The following is a 20,055-nucleotide window of genomic DNA, read 5'->3' on the forward strand; positions in this document are numbered from 1 at the left end:
CCTACCTACCTAAAGGAAAGAAGAAATAGGGGTGGGGCAGGATAGCAGCGTTCCAGTATCTGAGGGGCTGCCACAAGGCAGAGGGGGCCAGGTTGTTCACAAGAGCTCCAGAGGGAAGGACGAGAAACAACGGTTGGAAACTGATCAAGGAGAGAAGCAACCTGGAATTAAGGAGAAACTTCCCGACAGTGAGGACAATTAACCGGTGGAACAGCTTTGCCTCCAGAAATTCTGGGAGCTCCATCACTGGAGATTTTTAAAGAAGAGACTAGATATTCACCTGTCTGAGATGGTATAGGTTCTCCTGCTTGAAGAGGGGGCTGGACTAGAAGACCTCCAAGGTCCCTTCCAGCCCTATTCTATTCTGTTTAGCCTCATATCCTCGGGAAAGACTCCGCAACATGCCAGGAGCCCAGCTCCCAGAATCCCAAGCTGCTTTGCTCAAAAATGTGGAGAATTGTGGTCCAAACTCACCTGGAAGGACAAAATGTTGGGGAGTAGTTGCCAACTGCTAGCTATTTCCCCCTACTCCTGGCACAATCGCTTCCCTCCGATGGGGAGGCAGGAAGTGTGTCCGTGTGTGTGTGTGTGTGTGTGTGTGTGTGTGTGTGTATGTGTATGTGTGTGTGAAGGAGAGAATGCAAGATGATTTCTGAAGAAAACTCAGGGCTGAATGCCAACTGTCTCCGTCCTCCTTCTCCTTCCTGATTATGTTGAACAAGGTTGGCGTTTTTTTGTGGAATGCTTCTTTCAGATGATGTGTAAAACGGAGAGAGGCAGAACGAAAGAAGGGCGTTCATTCCCTTAGCCTCTGTTCAGACATGTACTCTTTGCAGATCCAAATATCGTGGTGTAGGAAGGCCACGCCCTCCCCAGATTAAAATATTCTTTATTCTTACCGTTAAAAAGAGGCAGAATATTATATTTCCCCAAAGGAGGAATGGAGAAAAATCTTAACAAAGGATTGGCAGCAGAATTATCAATGGACTGTCTAAAGCGGGGTTTCTCGTGCGGGGCTGGAGAATTCTGGGAGTTGAAGTCCACCCATTTTAAAGCTGCTGAAATTGAGAAACACCTACTACCTCAAAACACCATTCTAAGCCAATAATAAGCTTAGAATCAAATAAAGTGCTTAGAATCGAATAAAACGGCCCGCTCGCTCTGAATAGCAGAAATGCTGCTTCTCTTTCAAATCCTTCAGGATACGATTCATTTAAAATGACAATGATGGGAAGTTTATTGAATTCTTTGTTGCCAATCACATTTTGGAAATGCGATTAAATGTCGCTGTTACTTAGAAGCCAAAAATTTTAAAAAGTGAAAAATCACAAAAAAAAAAGAAAAGAGTGAAGGGGTGAAAGACAGAGCTTGGTCCATTCCTGCTGTTAGATTTACGAACGTAGAGCAGAAAGAAATATTGGCCAGAATTGCTTAGAAGTGGAGAAGAACCAATAAAACACTCATTTTCCTCAATCTCAAAAAAATATATACAGGATAAGAGCACAGGTAGTCCTTGACTTATAAGAGTTCGTTTAGTGTCCACTCCAAGTTACAACGACACGGAAAAGAGTGACCTGTGACCATTTTTCACACTTACGACCGTTGCAGCATCCCCAGGGTCATGTGATCAAAATTTGGACGCTCGGCATCTGGCTCCAATATTTATGGCCATTGTAGCATCCTGGGGTCCGTAGGGAAGCCAGATTCACTTAACAACCATGTTACTAACTCAACAACGGCAGCGATCCACTTATCAAGTGTGGCAAGAAAGATCGTAAAGTGGGGCAAAACTCATTCTACAAATGTCTCGCTTAGCGACAGAAATTATTGGGCTCAATTGTGGCCATAAGTCAAGGACTGCCTGTCCTTGTTTCCATGAATCAAATGAATGCTGTTCTTGAACTAGGCCATTTCCTTGGAGACCAACCAAACGGGAGTGTGAGTCAATTTGATTCCCTTAGTAAACTCTAAAACTAATTCTAGACGGATGGTTAGTTATGGACGGGGCTGAGGGGTGAAACGAAGCGAAGAGAGCCTGAAAAAGCAACGACTTTATTGCAGGAAAACATGGCAAGAGATGGATGTGTTACGCTGCAGGTTACTATTTATTTATATGTTCACTTCCCTTAAAGTATTTAAACCTTACCTTTGGTGCTATGCATTTCTAGAAGATGGGCATTGTTAAAGATACATTTTGATGCATTTAAAAGGCAGTAAACGATTTAAAAGCAGCAAGGCAATAAAAATATATTGAACTGTATTTCGATGTATTATGATCAAAGATCAGGCAATGTTGAAATACGTAAATGTGAGAAATGGATGGATAGATGGATAAGACAGAGACAGAGACAGAGATACATAAATAGATAAATGATAGATAGACAGATAGATAGATAGATAGATAGATAGATAGATAGATAGATAGATACAGTAGATAGATAGATAGATAGATAGATAGATAGATAGATAGATAGATAGATAGATAGATAGATAGATAGATAGATAGATAGATATAGTGATACATAGATAGATAGATAGATAGATAGATAGATAGATAGATAGATAGATAGATAGATAGATAGATAGATAGATAGATAGATAGATAGATAGACAGACATAGATATAAATTGATATATGGATAGATAGATAGATAGATAGATAGATAGATAGATAGATAGATAGATAGATAGATAGATAGACAGACAGACATAGATATAAATTGATATATGGATAGATAGATAGATAGATAGATAGATAGATAGATAGATAGATAGATAGATAGATAGATAGATAGATAGATCTAGATGATACATCAATAGATATAGAGAAATAGAAAGATGAGAGAGACAGACAGACAGACAAACTCAGAAGAAACTCCCTCTGCATTTAATGTTGCTTTTTGCCACATTCATTTCCCCTTTCTTCTCTTTCACCGTTTGTGAGCATCATTTCCAAAATCGGCCAGCTTATCTTCTCCCAGGGCCCTGCGAGCTTAAGCATCCCATTAATCAGCCGATTAATCTACTGCAATAAAAGAGCGCTTTTGTTGATTAATTGGCAGGGGAGTCCATTAATTGGTGAGGCTGTGGGTGAACCAGAGGCCTGTTTATTTCCTGGGACTCTTCCGACCTACTGAAGTTAATGCAACCGGGAATTACTCCAGTGAGTAACTGTAAAGAAACGTAATTGCAAGTGACTTTTTCCTTTTTAATAATGACTGGCAGTGCTGCTAATTATGTTCTTCTAGCCCTTCCTTAATGGTAAAGCTCCTTCCTCTGGATCCTTTAAAAGGGATCAAGTTAAGGCTCGCCTACCTGCTCCTTCTCTCAAATGGGAATCCCGGAGTGGTGTTGAACTACAGTCTCCATCTTTCCTGGCCAGCAGTGGCCCATGGGTGGGCTGAGGAAGGCTGGCACATTAATGAAATGGGGGAGGGGGGAGAATCACCAATGTACTGGCTTCATAAGAAGGAAAGTTGGCAGGTTTTTTGCAGACTGCAGAAAAGGTGTGTTTCTCCCCCCCCCCCAAAAAGTAACATATTTTCCAAGGAATATTATGAGAAAATTGGATTTTAAGAAAACAGTGTTTCTTGAAGGAAAGGCAAAGGTTTTCTGTGGGGGGGAAAAACAGTCTTTCCTTAAGGACACGTAATACAAATTAAGCTATGCCTGCCTGGGGAAACGGAATGTCCTGAAGGAAATTAAAAAATGCAAACTACCTTTTTTCAAGGAACACAGAATTTCCCAAAAGGAAATATAAAGGCTAATAAAACTGCGTCTCCCAAGGAAAAAAAAAATCTATCGTGAATTTCTTGAGATCGATATTTTGCAAAGAAAATAAAATAGGCACCGAAAACTACCGGGAAAACTGTTGGCTCATTTAAACTCAAGAAAAATGATACTTTCCCTCAAGGGAATCATTGATTTCCAGGGAAATATTCTGATGGCTGAAATGAGATATCTGTTCGATCTTGCCAACTCTTTTGCAAACCGGGATCAATTCCTAATCTGAACTTTGGGGGACCATCCCTTCACTTAAATAGTCTCTCTCCTCTCTCTCTCTCTCTCTCTCTCTCTCTCTCTCTCTCTCTCTCTCTCTCTTTCTCTCTCTTTCTCTCTCTCTCTCTCTCTCTTTCTCTCTTTCTCTCTCTCTCTCTCTCTCTTTCTCTCTCTCTCTCTCTCTCTCTCTCTCTTTCTCTCTCTTTCTCTCTCTCTCTCTCTCTCTTTCTCTCTTTCTCTCTCTCTCTCTCTCTCTCTTTCTCTCTCTCTCTCTTTCTCTCTCTCTTTCTCTTTCTCTCTCTCCACCCTCCACCTTCCCTTGTGTAAAAGAAAGGACTGCTCAGAAGAACAGGAGCAAAATGAAACGGACTTAAAGGCAAGATCTAATCTTGCAACTGACTAAAGCAAACTTTGGGAGACGAAGCAATGGATGGAAAGTTATTAAAAAAGAGAGCCAGACTAAATGAATTTCCTGACAGTGAGAACAATTAACCAGTGGAACGACTTGCCTCCAGAAGTTGTGGGTGCTCCATCACTGGATGTTTTCAAGAAGAGACCGAACAGCCATTTGTCCAGATATAAGGTCTCCAGGGGGGTTGGACTAGAAGACCTCCAAGGTCCCTTCCAACTCTGTAATTCTGGTAATTGCAATCGATGAAGGCAAACTTAATATACTTTCTTTCGTTCACCAATCATGGTGAACCTATGACACTTGTGACTGAAGCTGACATGCCACTCAATGTTTTGAGCGATATGCACCAGCACCCAGGAACTACTCTTGAAAGCACATTTTAATATGATTTTTGGAAGTTCTGGAGGTCTGTGCTGAATTGCAAACGACATCCTTTCATTTTATTCCATTTTATTTGCAGGGGAGGGGGGGAAATCAGAGAATAAAACCAAGAGAGGCCTCCCTAACAGAGTGGCTGGTGAACACGTCCCTGGTGAGAACAAAGCAGTGACTCACCTGCCTGCTCTTTCAGCGGCATTAAGCTCTTTTCTATTAGCTATTTTGCAGCCAGAGAGAAAAATTGATGTAAGAGCTCTGACAGGTAGAGTATTGTAAGTACAGTTTTAAAAGGAGAATAAATTGGGGCACAATTGCAGTTTAAGTCACCAATTGCAGAGATGCCTGACCGAGAGCTTCCATCACCATTGCAAGTTCAAGGCTTGTTTTGCCTTTGCAAGGATCTGCCTAAAGGATTTTTCCCCCTGCCTCTTTTTTTTTAAGTACGGTATGGATGTGATAATAATATGGCTGGCTGCACAGTCAGCCAAATGCTCAGACTGGATTTGGCATTTTTGTCCACCTGTCGAGTCCTTCCCAAGAGAGGCAGATGTGATTGTTGGTTGGTGTTAAAGATCTCATTGCAGGATGTAATTTCTTCCAAGTAAAGCTGCCTTTTGCAATTGACCGATGGGGATTTTGTCAATGCCGATGGCTGCTGAAGTATTGCTCCAGATGTTTCGGCCTTTCACCCAAGGTGTCTATCACTACTGGGACCACCTGTCAAGAGTGACAATCTGACAGCTATGTTCTTTATCCAACTGGGTGATCTCACCCCTGTGAATCCCACCTTTCTTTATACGGATGACGTTACCTAGCTAGTTCATGAAGGGTCTGCAAGAAAACCACCAAACTCACAGAGAGCTAAGGACTCCACAGTTTAACCCTGAGCTACGAGTATTGTTTTCTATAAGTCCGTGAGAATTCCCCAAACCTGGAAAAATGTAGAACATTGGTGCAGCTGCTGTCCAATCTCCCCAAACTTCTTTCTTCTCCAAAAAAAATAAAATAAATTTGCCAAATTTTATTCAGCTATTTGAAATCAGCTGAAGCTAATTTTCTCCTGTCCGATCCTAACCAGCAGTGCTTTAGACCTTTAGCATCGTGTCACTTTTGTTCCCACAAAAGCGAAAGGCCTGTCCTTCCCCTTCCACGCTTATGCTTCCTATTCATCCTCGTCAATTGTTGAGGAGCGAAGTTTCATTCATGTCACGCCCGCCCGCCCTTGATGCCTTCCTTCTCTCTTTTTAAAGACTTCTGACAAAGCTTCCATCTGCTGGCCTTCTCTTCTGTGTCAGGGATTTGACTGATTCCTTTTCTCGCTGCTAACCTGCCACCCTGCACACTCCACTTTGTTCTTCCCTGCACATTGTTCCCCAAAAACAATTGGGGAGCCACAGAAAAAGGGTGGAGAATGGACTAAGCTTTTTCCTCAAGCTAGTAAAAAAGAGGAGGTCACCCTATTCTCCAAAGCACCTGAAGGCAGGAGGAGAAGCAATGGATGAAAGCTAATCAAGGACAGAACCAACCTAATTAATTCCTTGTTGAATTGTCCTACCTAGGGCAAGTCAGCCATGGCAAGTTGGCCAAAGCGAGTTGTTCCATCCCAAACAATGGTTGCAGGAACTGGGTGTTTCTAGTCCAGGGGTGTCAAACTCAATTTCATTGAGGGCCGCATCAGCATTGCCCTCAAGGGGCCGGGTGGGTAGGGCCAGGGTGGGCGTGGCCTACTGGGTGGGCATGGCTAGAGTGCATATGGCCTACTGGGTGGGCGTGGCCAGCTCTACATCGTTCGCATCAAGGGTGCCTATGGGGGCCTGGGCAGGAGTGGGACAGATCTGAGGGTCTCTGGCAGGAGGAGGGTCTCTGGGCCAGGGCCAAGGCAGTGGGGGCCGTTCCCTCCCTGTTTCCAGGATGGCTTCGCGGGCCACATGAAACCACTTCGCGGGCTGCATCCGGCCCCCGGGCCTTGGGTTTAACATGTCTGTTCTAGTCTAACAAAGAATAGGACTATTGGTGACATGATAGCAGTCTAAGGGGCTGCCACAAAAAAGAAGGAGTCAAGCTATTTGCAAAAGCACCAGAAGGCAGGACGAGAGGCAACGGATGGAAACTAATCAAGGAGAGAAGCAACCTTGATCTAAGGAGGAATTTCCTGACAGTGAGGACAATTAACCAGTGGAATGGCTTGCCTCCAGAAGTTGTGGGTGCTCCGTCTCTTTTAAAGAAGAGACTAGACAACCAGTTGTCTGAAATTTATTTGCTGTTTATTGTGTGTGTATGGGGGTTGGGTATGTAGTTTCTGTGCCAATTCTTCCTCTTACGTTCTCATTTCTGATTTTATGCCTTCAGGTTTTATCCGATTTGTTTATTGATTGCCCTCATGAATTCAGTTCATGCATTTGAATGATAAGCCGAGTCTGACGAATCCTTAGTACCAACGATAACGGAGGCTTGCTTCATTTTTCTGCCAGGAGCAAATGATTATAAATTCTGCAATGTGAGAATTCCCTTTGCTCTGTTAGAAGAACGCTGTGTGCTATTAAACTGTTTTTTATTCCTCCCCAGAGGAAGTACCGGTGAAGCCATCTTCGAATTCCGAAAACCCATCAACGACTTTTCGGCAGGTGGACTTGTCTGGGAAACAACATCATTAGAACTCCACGAATCTACGTGTCCCCGGATAATATCTAAAACGTTTAAATCATGGCAACTGGACCGAAGCTGATTAAAAATGAGGTGTTTTGCTACTCATCCAAGCGATGGAGACCCCCAACCTCTGAAGATAAGCTCCTCCAATGATTAATTGTTCCCACCCGTAGGAAATTTCTCCGGGTTTGTTTTTTTCCTGAGCTGCCTTCAGGGCATCCAAGAGGTGGAGAGCTGTCCCAGGTCCTGAAAGCATCTCACTCAAGTCTCCAGAGAATTCCCTCTTATGGAACAAGGTCAAGTTGGATATGCCTTTAGACTTCATGTTGCCATCCTCTGGCTGCTATTCTGCTTGCAAGTGGAAGTCGGGCCTCTTTGATAGGAGCCCTACGTGGGGCAATCCTTGAAGAGCATTTGGAGGCAGCGCAGTGACGCGGACAGTTTTAGAGACCTCTAGTTATGCAACACCACAGTTACGCCAGCTGCACTGGCTGCTGATCTGCTTCCAGGTCCAATTCAAGGTATTGGTTATTACAGGCAATCCTCACGTTACGACCACAATCGAGCCCAAAATGTATGTTGCTAAGTGAGACACTTGTTAGGAGAGTTTGGCCCCATTTGATGACCTCTCCGGCCACAGTGTTTATGGGGATCCTTGCAGTTGTTCAGTTAGTAACGTCTGGCTTTCCCTGTTGACTTTGCTCGTCGAGAAGGTCACAAAAGGGGACCGCATGGCTCACCCTGGGCACTGCCACCATTGTAAGTGTGAAGCAGTTGCCAAGCAGCTGAATTTTGATCGCCTGACCATGGGGAAGCTGCAACAGTCGTTAAGCATGAAAAAAAATGGTCCTAAGTTTTTTTTCACAGCTGTTATAACTTTGAGCAGTCACCGTTGTAAGTCAAGGACCATCAATAATGAAGACCTTTTGGGGGGGAGCATAAATACATAAGCTCCCCTTTTTCCAGATCAGCATTCTGGCCAACCGCATCGCAGGCCTGCCTTGTATGCCAAAGCCTGCGTGAGCCTTTTGCACAGAGAACGCAACACGCCGCATCTTAATTTACAGTTAATAAATGGCAGGTTCCAAAAAGATGGCACCTTCCCTGCCTTCTCCCTCCATATATATATATATATATATATATATATATATATATATATATATATATATATATATATATATATAATTCATTTTTATGACTGACCCATAAATCTTGCAAGCGGCTGTCGGAGGGGGAGGGGGCAGAGGAAAGGCACTCCGCCATTTGTCACTTTTAACAAAGGATAAATGAATGCAAAGTTGGGGTGCGACACCCCCGGAGTGGCAAAGGGGAGGGGGGAGGGGCTGGAACCCCTTGCAAGGAATCACCAAACCACCCATCAACCTGTCAGGAAAGGGTGAATTAGCCGTTTGGAAACCTGGAGGTGTTTAATGAAATTTCAGATAAGTTAGTCGAGGATTTTTTTAATTTTTTTTTATTTTTCCCCAGAACTGGCTTTTGCAGAATCTGAGGATTCCATTGGTCCCAACTGAATAACAGAATGACAGAGTCGGAAGGGACCTTGGAGGTCTTCTAGTCCAGCCCCCTGCTCAAGCAGGAGATCCTAGGCCTAGAGACCATTCTGGGCAAACGGCTGTCCAGTCTTTTCTTAAAAAGCCTCCAGTGGTGGGTCCATAAGAGGAAGGCATGGAAGATGAAGAAACTAACCTGAGTTTCATAGGACTGGAGAATGCAAACAGACAGGCCTCGGCCACATAATACCCCCGACTTAACAATCATCGCTGATAAGAAAGACCAAAAAGACAGGAGAGCGGGTGTGGCAGTACCCAGAGGCAGCGTAGCGGAAGAGAAAGAACTGGAGAAGATCACAAAATACAAAGACCTGCAAATAGAAATAGCACAACTGTGGAAATAGCACAACTGTCGAGAGTCTGGTAAGGGTACAGAGAAGAGCAACAAAGATGATTAGGGGGCTGGAGGCTAAAACATATAGGGAACGGTTGCTGGAATTGGGTATGTGTAGTTTAACGAAGAGAAGGGTGAGGGGTGACATGATAGCAGTCTTCCAATCTCTCAGGGGCTGCCCCAAAGAAGAGGGAGTCAAGCTCTTCTCCAAAGCACCCGAAGGCAAGACAAGAAGCAACGGATGGAAACCAATCAAGGAGAGAAGAAAGCTAGAACTAAGGAGAAACTTCCTGACCGTTAGAACAATTAACCAGTGGAACAACCTGCCTCCAGAGGTGGTGAATGCTCCAACACTGGAGGTTTTTAAGAAGAGACTGGACAGCCATTTGTCTGAAATGGTATAGGGTTTCCTGCCTGAGCAGGGGGTTGGACTAGATGACCTCCAAGGTCCCTTCCAACTTTATTATTATTATTATTATTATTATTATTATTAATTATTATTATTATTATTATTATTATTATTATTATTATTATTATTATTATTATTATTATTATTATTATGCAGCCTGGTTCAAGGAGAGAGAGAGAGAGAGAGAGAGAGAGAGAGAGAGAGAGAACAACCTCTCTCGTTTTCCATCTTCTGCAACTTTCACCCATTGCTTTCTCATTCAGCCAAGGGAAGAAGACAAATAGTCGCCTGTTTGGGGGGGCCACACCCTCCCTTTTCCATCTCAGTGGCAAAAATCTCCGGAACAAAAATGCCATAGATCAAAGTAGCTGCGCTTGCCAAGAAACAGCACAGGACCAGCTCTGCATAAAAATTCCCTTCGTCCTGATCTTTCTTACAACGCAATGGGCTTAGAGAGGTCAAAGAAGGCCAAGTGATTTCCCCCCCACCCCCACCCCAAAGTCTCTAGATTAGTTTAAGTTGCTGACCACGGAGCACAGAATATAGAATTAACAGAGCCAGAGGGGACCCTGGAGGTCTTCTAGTCCAACCCTCTCCTTGAGCAGGAGACTCTGCTTTATCTTACTGGTGTTTTACTGATTTCTGTGAGCTCTCCGTGCGGTTGTGAGGAGTCCAGAATAAGCAGTCAATCAATCCTGGGGATTGGCCCAAAGTCTCCCAGCTGGCTTTCATGCCTAAGGCAGGACTAGAACTCAAGGCCTGCTCTTTTCTAGCCTTAACCAGTAGACCAAGCTGGCTCTCCGCCCGCCCTCCAGCTTGAAAAATATGGCTTGAAGCTGGAGAGTGGAACAGCCCAAGATATTTTGCTTAAAACGAAAGCCTCCTCCACCTTCCATTTATAGAGTAAGATGAATTTTTTCACTTACATTTCACTTCGACAACGATTCGATACTTCCCGGCTTCCGAAAACAGCAGCCCAGCTTAGCAAGTGCAGAGAAAGCTACTCGGCGTGTGGCGTGTGGCTTTCTAAAACCTTCCTTGCAACACCCTTCACCCTTGGCGGTGGCTGCTAAGGTTTTACTTAATGGTACAGCCGGCCCTGATCCCTGGGAGCGCGCAGCTGGTTCAGGCGGTAGCGAAGGGAGATAAAAGCAAGACTTATTAAATGAAATGCATTTCCAGGGGGGGTGGAAATAATTAAAGGAAAAGAAAGCCGCTGGGAGAATTAAAGGAGGTTTTTGCATTACTGTCAGGGGAAGGGATAGCTAAGAGAAATAAGGAGCTCATTAATAACCAAGGCAAGGAAGATTAAACGAATGATAACGCCAAAATGCCCTTGCAACAGAAAGACTTTTAAGGAAACCTTATGGAGAACTAGGATACATTAAAAAAAGGGGAAACATAGGGTAAGTGGGGTGGGGGTGGGGAAGCAAATAGGACTAAATATATATTCATAAAACCTGGGAGGGTTTGAAGTCCTGTGGGGGTCTGGAGATAGAAAATTAAATGATTTAGCCAGAAAGGGCAATTTAAAAATTAAAAAAAGAAGAAGAATTAAAGCTAAAGAACAGCGAGAAAAGTGGCCCGCCGACAGAACGGGGAGGGACTAAAAGATATAGCAGAGTCATTTAAAAGCTATCCAGGTCTTTGGTTTTATGATAAATCTAATTAAGAAATCTATTAAGATAATGGAACAGAACATCATAATAGGACGGTCTACAAAGCAGTTAGGCACTTTGCATGATTAGAGGCCTCCGGCTTTGTGAATAACGGAATTTGTCTTTTCTGCCCCAAACTGGATTCTGGAAAAGGATTCCCAACCTTTTGACTTGGGAATGGTGCGATTACCCTTCCCATCCCCCCATTTTAATTATTAATTTGTTTAAATGTATTGGCTAAAACATACGAAAAATGGTTGCTGGAATTGGGTATGTCTTGTTTAATGAAGAGAAGGACGAGGGGTGACATGATAGCAGTGTTCCAGTATCTCAGGGGCTGCCCCAAAGAAGAGGCAGTCAAGCTATTCTCCAAAGCACCTGAAAGCAGGACAAGAAGCAACGGAGGGAAACTCATCAAGGAGAGAAGCAGCCTGGAATTTAAGAAGAATTTCCTGACAGTTAGAACAATTAACCAGTGGAATTCCTTGCCTCCAGAAGTTGTGAATGGTCCGACATTGGAAGTTTTTAAGAAGAGACTGGACAGCCATTTGTCTGAAATGGTATAGGGTTTCCTGCCTTAGCAGGGGGTTGGACTAGAAGACCTCCAAGGTCCCTTCCACCTATTCTATTCTATTCTATTCTATTCTATTCTATTCTATTCTATTCTATTCTATTCTATTCTATTCCATTCTATATAAAATAATAAAATAATATAAAATAATATAAAATATATATATACTACTGCTTTCCAAACGAACAAGTAAGTGATGGAAAAATAACTAAAGAGGCAGACTTTAGGCATTACAAATATGAGGGATTCTATTTTTCATCTGCAATTTTATCATAAGTAACAAATGAATATCTAGTTAAGGGAAGGTTTAATGACAATTTTTTAAAAAAGTGGCTTGCTCTTTATGGGACAAAGCCCTCTGCACACAGCTTTGCTGCATTGGCAAAATCTCCCTTCCATTTGTTCAATCCAAGCACTTTTATCTCATACCTTCGCTAAATACACACACAGCAGTTTAAATACAGTCAATGGGGACAAAGAGAAAGGTTAGTTCTGTAATCTAAAAGAAATGACACTGAAGGACAAAGGAGAGGAAGAAGAAGAAGAAAGGGGGGAGGAGGAGGAGGAGGAGGAGGAGGAGGAGGAGGAGGAGAAGTTATGCAGAGAGTGATGGAAGGTTAAAAAAGAAAAGAAAATGGAAGAAAACAATGCCAAGAGAATTCTACTAACTGATAACCATAGTTTTAACTCAGCAACATCTTTCTTTCTTTTTTTCTTTCTTTCTTTCTTTCTTTCTTTCTTTCTTTCTTTCTTTCTTTCTTTCTTTCTTTCTTTTTTCTTTCTTCTTTCTTTCTTTCTTTCTTTTTCTTTCTCTCTCTCCCTCCCTCCCTTCCTTCTTCTCACCTTCCTTCCTTCCTTCCTTCCTTCCTTCCTTCCTTCCTTCCTTCCTTCCTTCCTTCCTTCCTCTCTTTCTTTCTCTCTCTCTCCCCCTCTCCTTCCCAAAGAACCTTAAACAATCTGATCTGCAGAGAGCTTTATGGACTGCAAGGAGATGCTTCAGACAGAAGGAAAACATCCAGGGGCATTTTTAAACTCTGCTCTTAAATTATTTGTTGAGCTCGGAATTTGCAGGAACTCCAAATAGTTTGGAGAGGAAAGCATGTTTTTTTTTCACAATCAGAAGCGCAGCAAGCGAGCATGACGGAAAAGACCAGAGGGGTTTTTTAATGGTCTTTGAAGGAAAGCTAATGAGGTGGAGAATTTCCTTTGTTTCTCCTGCTTAATTTTACACAAAATGCTGACCAGGTTCTGTGGATGATCTAGTCATCACCTTTGTCCAAGAGGCTAAGCTTGGTTAATGCTAACCCTTAAGTAAATGAGCAAAATCTAATTGGGAGTGTAGTGTGGGGTTCCATGTCGAATCCCAGCCCAGAAAATGGGTTAATCCAGTTGCCAGGTTCAATGCATTCTGTGAATATAACAAATGAAACTGTCAAGATCACATCCTATGACCCAGCTAGGTAACATCATCAGTACTAGAAGCGACCCCACTCCTTTCTAGCACTGATGATGTTACCTAGCTGGGTCATGAAATGTCTGCAAGAAAACCACCAAGCTCAGAGAGGAGCAAGGACCCCACAGTTCTCCTCCTCCTCCTCCTCCTCCTCCTCCTCCTCCTCCTCCTCCTCCTCCTCCTCCTCCTCCCTCCACAAACCCCAGTCCTTTCTAGCAGTGATGATGTTACCCAGTTATGGATTGAAACATCTGCAAGAAAACCACCAAGCTCAGAGAGGAGCAAGGACCCCACGGTTCTCCTCCTCTTCCTCCTCCTCCTCCTCCTCCTCCTCCTCCTCCTCCTCCTCCCTCCCTCCACAAACCCCAGTCTTTTCTAGCACTGATGATGTTACCCAGTTACGGATTGAAACATCTGCAAGAAAGCCACCAAGCCCAGAGAGCAGCAAGGACCCCACGGTTCACCGCTGAGCGACAGATATTCTCACCCATCTGTAATTTTCCTATTCCCTGCCAGAGGCCGCGATCCGTCAAATCATCTTTAAACCCTGATCGGGATAGGGCGGTGGTGGTTCCTTAAACATTTCCATAATTCATCCAGTGTTTGCAACTTTCCCACACAAAGTTGGCCAGATGAATATTTAACACCGTTCTCCCTCGGGGAGATCAGAAGAGCGATATTAGTCAACTGTGGCCTGGAAGAGAAGCGGATGGGGAGGCAGGAGAATTACAAATAGGGAGAAAGTCACCGGGCAGGGAAAAGAGGCCTTCAATCGCACCTACCGAATTGCGAATAACGGCTGCTTGTTTGCGATTGGTAAATAGAGCCTCCACGGGCAGGAGTACTCTACCCCTATAGTGCCCAGAGCTACACCTAGGCAAAATGACAGAAGACTATCTGTCCTCTACTAGGTAGGATACCGTCTGTGTCACAATATCGATCGTTCTTTCCTAGCTGTAAAATCGTTTCACGCTGTGGCCTCTTAAAAACAATTACAACCCTGAATGCAAAGAGGATTTATTTATTAATGGCAGCTGCCGCTGTTTTAAGGCTGAATAGCTTATTGTCTCTAAAGATATAAATTTCAACATCTTAGAGGAGAGAAAAGAGTAAGCAATCATTCCTAAGCGTCATCTTATTAATGTGCTATTCATACTTAACATTTAACGACCAAATTGGGAGAAACTTCAGCAACAAGAATGGAAGTGTTTGATTAATTGGTTGATTGATTGGTTGGTTGGTTGGTTGGTTGATAATTGGCCCAATCCCAGAGGAATTCAGTTGGCTTTTAAAAAAACAACAACAACAACAACCCAGGAAGAATTCAACATATTCTAAAAGACGTTAAACTCTCTAAGGATTTTGCTGACAAAATCCTTTCCTTGCAAATGTGCAATAACTTATTAAGGCTGTCTGTTCAGGCTAAGTGGGTGAGAAGAGGGAAATCTTCAAATGCCTTTGAATTTCCAAACTAATTGTCACTATATACTGCACAGGTTGAGCGCCAAAGAATTGAAGCCTTTGAATAAGGGTGCTGGAGAAGACTCCTGCAAGTCCCTTGGACTGCAAGGCGATCCAAACGGTCAGTCCTAGAGGAGATCAACCCTGACTGCTCTTTAGAAGGCCAGATCCTGAAGCTAAAACTCAGATCCTTTGGCCACCTAATGAGAAGGAAGGACTCACTGGAGAAGACCCTAATGCTGGGAAAGGTTGAAGGCAATAGAAGAAGGGGACGACAGAGAATGAGGTGGCTGGATGGAGTCACTGAAGCAGTAGGCGTGAGCCTAAAGGGACTCCAGAAGATGGTAGAGGACAGGAAGGCCTGGAGGAACCTTGTCCATAGGGTCGCGATGGGTTGGACACGACTTCGCAACTAACAACAACAACTGCACAGGTGGGACCACCCTTGGAATACCGCATCCAATTCTGATCCCCACGATAGGAAAAAGAGGTTGAGGCCTTAGAAAGAGTGCAGAGAAGAGTAACAGAGATGATGGAGGAGCTGGGAGCGAAAACGTGTGATCAATGATTGAGGGAAATGGATAGGTCTCGCGTAACAAAGAGAAGGATTCGGGGTGACGCGATAGTGGTCTTCTAGTACTTAAAGGGAAGCATTTTCAAAGAAAAAAAACAACAACCCCAAAATCCAGTTGCTTTTGGAAAAAAGCATCCTTGGGCCAACCATGGCGTGGATGATTTGAGAATCTCCATAGACATTTGTTCTGGATTCCTTTTCTTCTGGGTAAGTAGATCCTGAAACCGCCTCTGAAATTTCATAGCCAAAACGCAACCTTCAGCCGGTCAAATACAGAAGCCTGGAAAAGCTGGCATTTGGGTTGTCGGGAAGCAGAGACCAAGTCTGCCCAGGAAGTGCAAAGTCACTTGCATCTTGTAATTCGGAACTTCAAAAATCAGCATCAAGATTTGCCTGCCGGGCTGGGATGACCTTTATTTTTTAATTAAATTCCACTGGTTGCTCTGAGTGCTGACTTAGTAGCCCAGGATCTCACTGCCAAGCAAGGAAATAAGGAGTGGGGGAAACCTGGAGGGGTATTTCTTCCCGGGCCCCCCCCAGAGCAAGCAAATTCTTCTCCAAAGGGGTTTCCTGCCTGATTAAAAATAATCTTTTGTATCTTTCGCCTTTACATATGCAAACAAATCTGTCAGGCATTAAAGCCACAGCAATGGAACAAATAGGGACACGGTGGCTCAGTGGGTTAGGATGCTGAGCTTGTCGATCGGAAGGTCGGCAGTTTGGCGGGTCGAATCCCGAGTGCCGCGTAGCAGAGTGAGCGCCTGTTACTCGTCCCAGCTTCTGCCAACCTAGCAGTTCGAAAGCACGTAAAAATGCAAGTAGAAAAATAGGGACCGCTCCGGTGGGAAGGTAACAGCGCTCCGTGCGCCTTTGGCGTCTAGTCATGCCGGCCACATGACCACGGAGACATCCTCGGACAAGCGCTGGCTCTTCGGCTTTGAAAGGGAGATGAGCACCGGCCCCTAGAGTTGGAAATGACTAGCACGCATGTGCGGGGGAACCTTTACCTTTACCTAATGGAACAAATCCACTTCTCTCATCTGCTGGGTGCTGATGTTTTGTTTTTCCGGTCCTTCTGACTTGCAGAAATGAAAACAGGACAGGCTTGTTTGGTTTCCAGAAAAAAAATATTGACTTGACCAAGGGAGGCAAGAGAAATCGACTTGAAACTCAGCCGAAATTGCTCACTTTTGTGCTTTCAAAGAGAGTTCCTCCCAAAAAAACCTGGAGGATTTTCCCCGCGTGGGGAACGATGATGATTTGTGCAGCTTAAGCTATGGTTATCTGCACCGGACCAAGGTCAGGAAAAGTGGTCTTCTTGCCCCTTTCTGTCCCTCAATTTCCTGGGCAACGTATTTTAATTCTAGGCAGTCCTCAACTGACAACAGTTCGTTTAGAGACCGTTCAAAGTTACAACAGCACTGGAAAAAAGGAATTAGGACGGCTTTTCACACTTGTGACCTTTGCGACATCCCCAGGGTCACCTGATCAAATTTCAGATGTCTGGCAACTAACTCATATTTATGACAGTTTTAGAGTCTATTCTATAAAATAATAGAATAGAATAGAATAGAATAGAATAGAATAGAATAGAATAGAATAGAATAGAATAGAATAGAATAGAATAGAATAGAATAGAATTATGGGATGGAATAGAATAGAAGAATAGAATAGAATAGAATAGAATAGAATAGAATAGAATAGAATAGAATAGAATAGAATAGAATAGAATAGAATAGAATAGAATAGAATAGAATAGAAGAATAGAATAGGATAGAATAGAATAGAATAGAATAGAATAATGGAATGAAGTAGAAGAATAGAGTAGACTGGAATAGAATAGAATAGAATAGAATAGAATAGAATAGAATAGAATAGAATAGAATAGAATAGAATAGAATAGAATAGAATAGAATAGAATAGAATAGAATAGAATAACAGAGTTGGAAGGGACCTTGGAGGTCTTCTAGTCCAGCCCACCTTCTGACAAGCAACCTCAGTGGGGAAGCTGGATCCACTTAACAACCATGTTACTAATTTAGCAGTTGCGGTGATTCACTGAACAACTGTGGCAGGGAAGGTCATAAAATGGGGCAAAACTCATTTAGCTGCCGTCTCGCTTAGTGACAGAATCCTGAGGCTCAATTGTGGCCTATGCAAGACTCTCATCTGAGTTCTGGCAGGTTAAAAATAAGCCTCAAATTCTCTTGATTCTTTGCTGGTTTTTAATTGGACTGTTCTGTCAAGTCCTGCATTTCGGGGAGAAACTTTTTTCCCCCCTGGCTTCAGAACTGTGTCAGCTTGCAAATTGCCACCTGAAAGAGGTAAGATGGGCCGCACTGAGTCACACCAGCTCGGTCGGTAGCTGCCTGCTAATATAATCCTGCAGACATTCATTTCTTTTCTTTTCTTTTTTGCAAAGCTTCAGTGCCTGACTGGGCTGTGCAAAGCACACTTAACTTGATCAGGGAAAGGACTCGCGTCAGCGTCGACATCTTGTGCCCAACTTAGTTGGTTCGTGTCAACTTCTGCTCGTTACTGGGTTGTGCGTTTCTAGCCTAAATAGTTAGTGAACGGCCTGAGATTCTCAGCCGTCCAGGTCGTGGTTGTCCCAAAGGGGCTTTTTCAAGAGAGAACTGGACTTTTTTTTTTTTGGAAGGCGTTTGGCTTCTCACCCAAGAAGCTCCTTCTTCATCTCTGACTGGATGGTGGAGGAAGGGAAGGATTTATACTCCTTGCAGAGAGCTGGTCATTTGCCTTCTTTTAGAGAGTCGTCGAGGCCCCTTGGAGGTTGGTCTGTGTCCTCGGGGTCACCCCAGGTGTGCAAATGGATGGGGAGCCTTCTTGGAACTGCTGAAAGGACGGTGTGGTAGACTGGAGATAGATGAGGTCATATCCTCCCCCTCTGACGAGAGAGGGCCGCTGAGTTTTGGAATTAGGAGCGAGACCTCTTCAAAAAAAAAAAAAGAAGAAAGTCCAGTTGCCTGGTTGAAAAAAAAAACAAAAAAATCTCTGTACTTTTTCCTTTTAACGAGACCCCGTAACTTTCCCCACCTCTCCCCTCCAGCTTTTAAACCGTTAGCCGGTGAGGTCAAGGCATACCGTCCCTGCCTTGGGAAGTGGCAGCTCCTGAACGCCATTTACAAACCTGTAGGACGATTGGACATGATTGAAGGATGGGAAGAGGAACCCAGAGGTCATCGGTCCTACCCCCGCCAGTGCAGGAATCCATGGGGAAAGAGAGCAAATGCTATTGAACGGCTCCCTTCACACAAAGCCGAAAGAGTGGATTTCGGCTCCCAGATTCAGCACCGTGGACAGAGGCGGCCAGAAATTCTAAGCTCCCTTGAGGTCGTAAGTAGAGGACTAACCGGTACAATTATTCTTCCATCCATAATATATAATCTTCTTCAATGATCATGGATACCATCCAGCATTGGGCTTGGGGGGGGAAACGGTCAGCTTAAAATGCAACGTTCGTTGGGTCCCGATGATCCAACGGGTCACGGGGGTTTGCCTGGTAACATATAAAAAGCTTTCTGCCTGAATCCCATTTGCCCCACCAGCCTGCTGGCGGGGAATTCTGGGAGTTGAAGTCCACGCATTTCAAAGTGTCCAAGGTTGTACTGTTAAAACCCTGTTTTTGGCCGAGTCCCTTCGCTCCTCAAGCAAAGGCTTGTAGCATCTGGCCTGCCGCAGCTTGTGAGCCTTGAACAATTCTCAGTGAACAAGGCTCGTCGTGTGTGCCTTTTCCACAATCTTTTCTGTGCTCTCCGGAGAGAAGACTCCACTTCAGTGGCGGGATCCAGCCGGTTCGCACCACTTTGGCTAAACCAGTAGCTTGTTGTTGTTGTTGTTGCCCAGGCCCAGAGCGGTCTTCTGGAAGCAGCATCCACAGAGAGAACCGGTCATTCACCTATTGGAATCCCGTCACTTTTTCTACTTTCCCTGCAGCCACCGGCCTTTTCCATCCCACATGAGAAATTGGAGAGACAGATTCTCCAAGGCATTCTAGCCTGAGGATGACCATCAGGCTGTTCAGGAAAAGGGTCTGGGAAGGATTATTGTATGATCCTTCCTTCCTTCCTTCCTTCCTTCCTTCCTTCCTTCCTTCCTTCCTTCCTTCCTTCCTTCTTTCCTTCCTTCCTTCCTTCCTTCCTTCCTTCCTTCCTTCCTTCCTTCCTCCCTATTTTTCCTTCCTTCCTTCCTTCCTTCCTTCCTTCTTTCCTTCCTTCCTTCCTTCCTTCCTTCCTTCCTTCCTTCCTTCCTTCCTTCCTTCCTTCCTTCCTTCCTTCCTTCCTTCCTTCCTTCCCAGCAATGGGTAAGAGAAACACGGTGAAAAATTGCCACTAACCCCTCGAATAAATCCTAGGACGTGTCCTTTCACCCCAAACCATCTGCCCCCAAGCCTCTTCTCCTTGGAAAGACATTCCTGCCCCATCTCGCCCCAGTGAGTCAGAACTGGCCCAGTGTGCACACCCGGGGTGTGTGTGTGTGTGTGTGTGTGTGTTTGTGTGTGTGCGCGTGTACAAAGAAACCCAGCAGCAGCGTCTTTTCCCTTCTGCCCTTTCCTTCCTGGCCCACCAGAAA

This window comes from Vipera ursinii (assembly GCF_947247035.1).
Source record: "Vipera ursinii genome assembly, chromosome: 14".
In the NCBI taxonomy this organism is placed as follows: Eukaryota; Metazoa; Chordata; class Lepidosauria; order Squamata; family Viperidae; genus Vipera; species Vipera ursinii.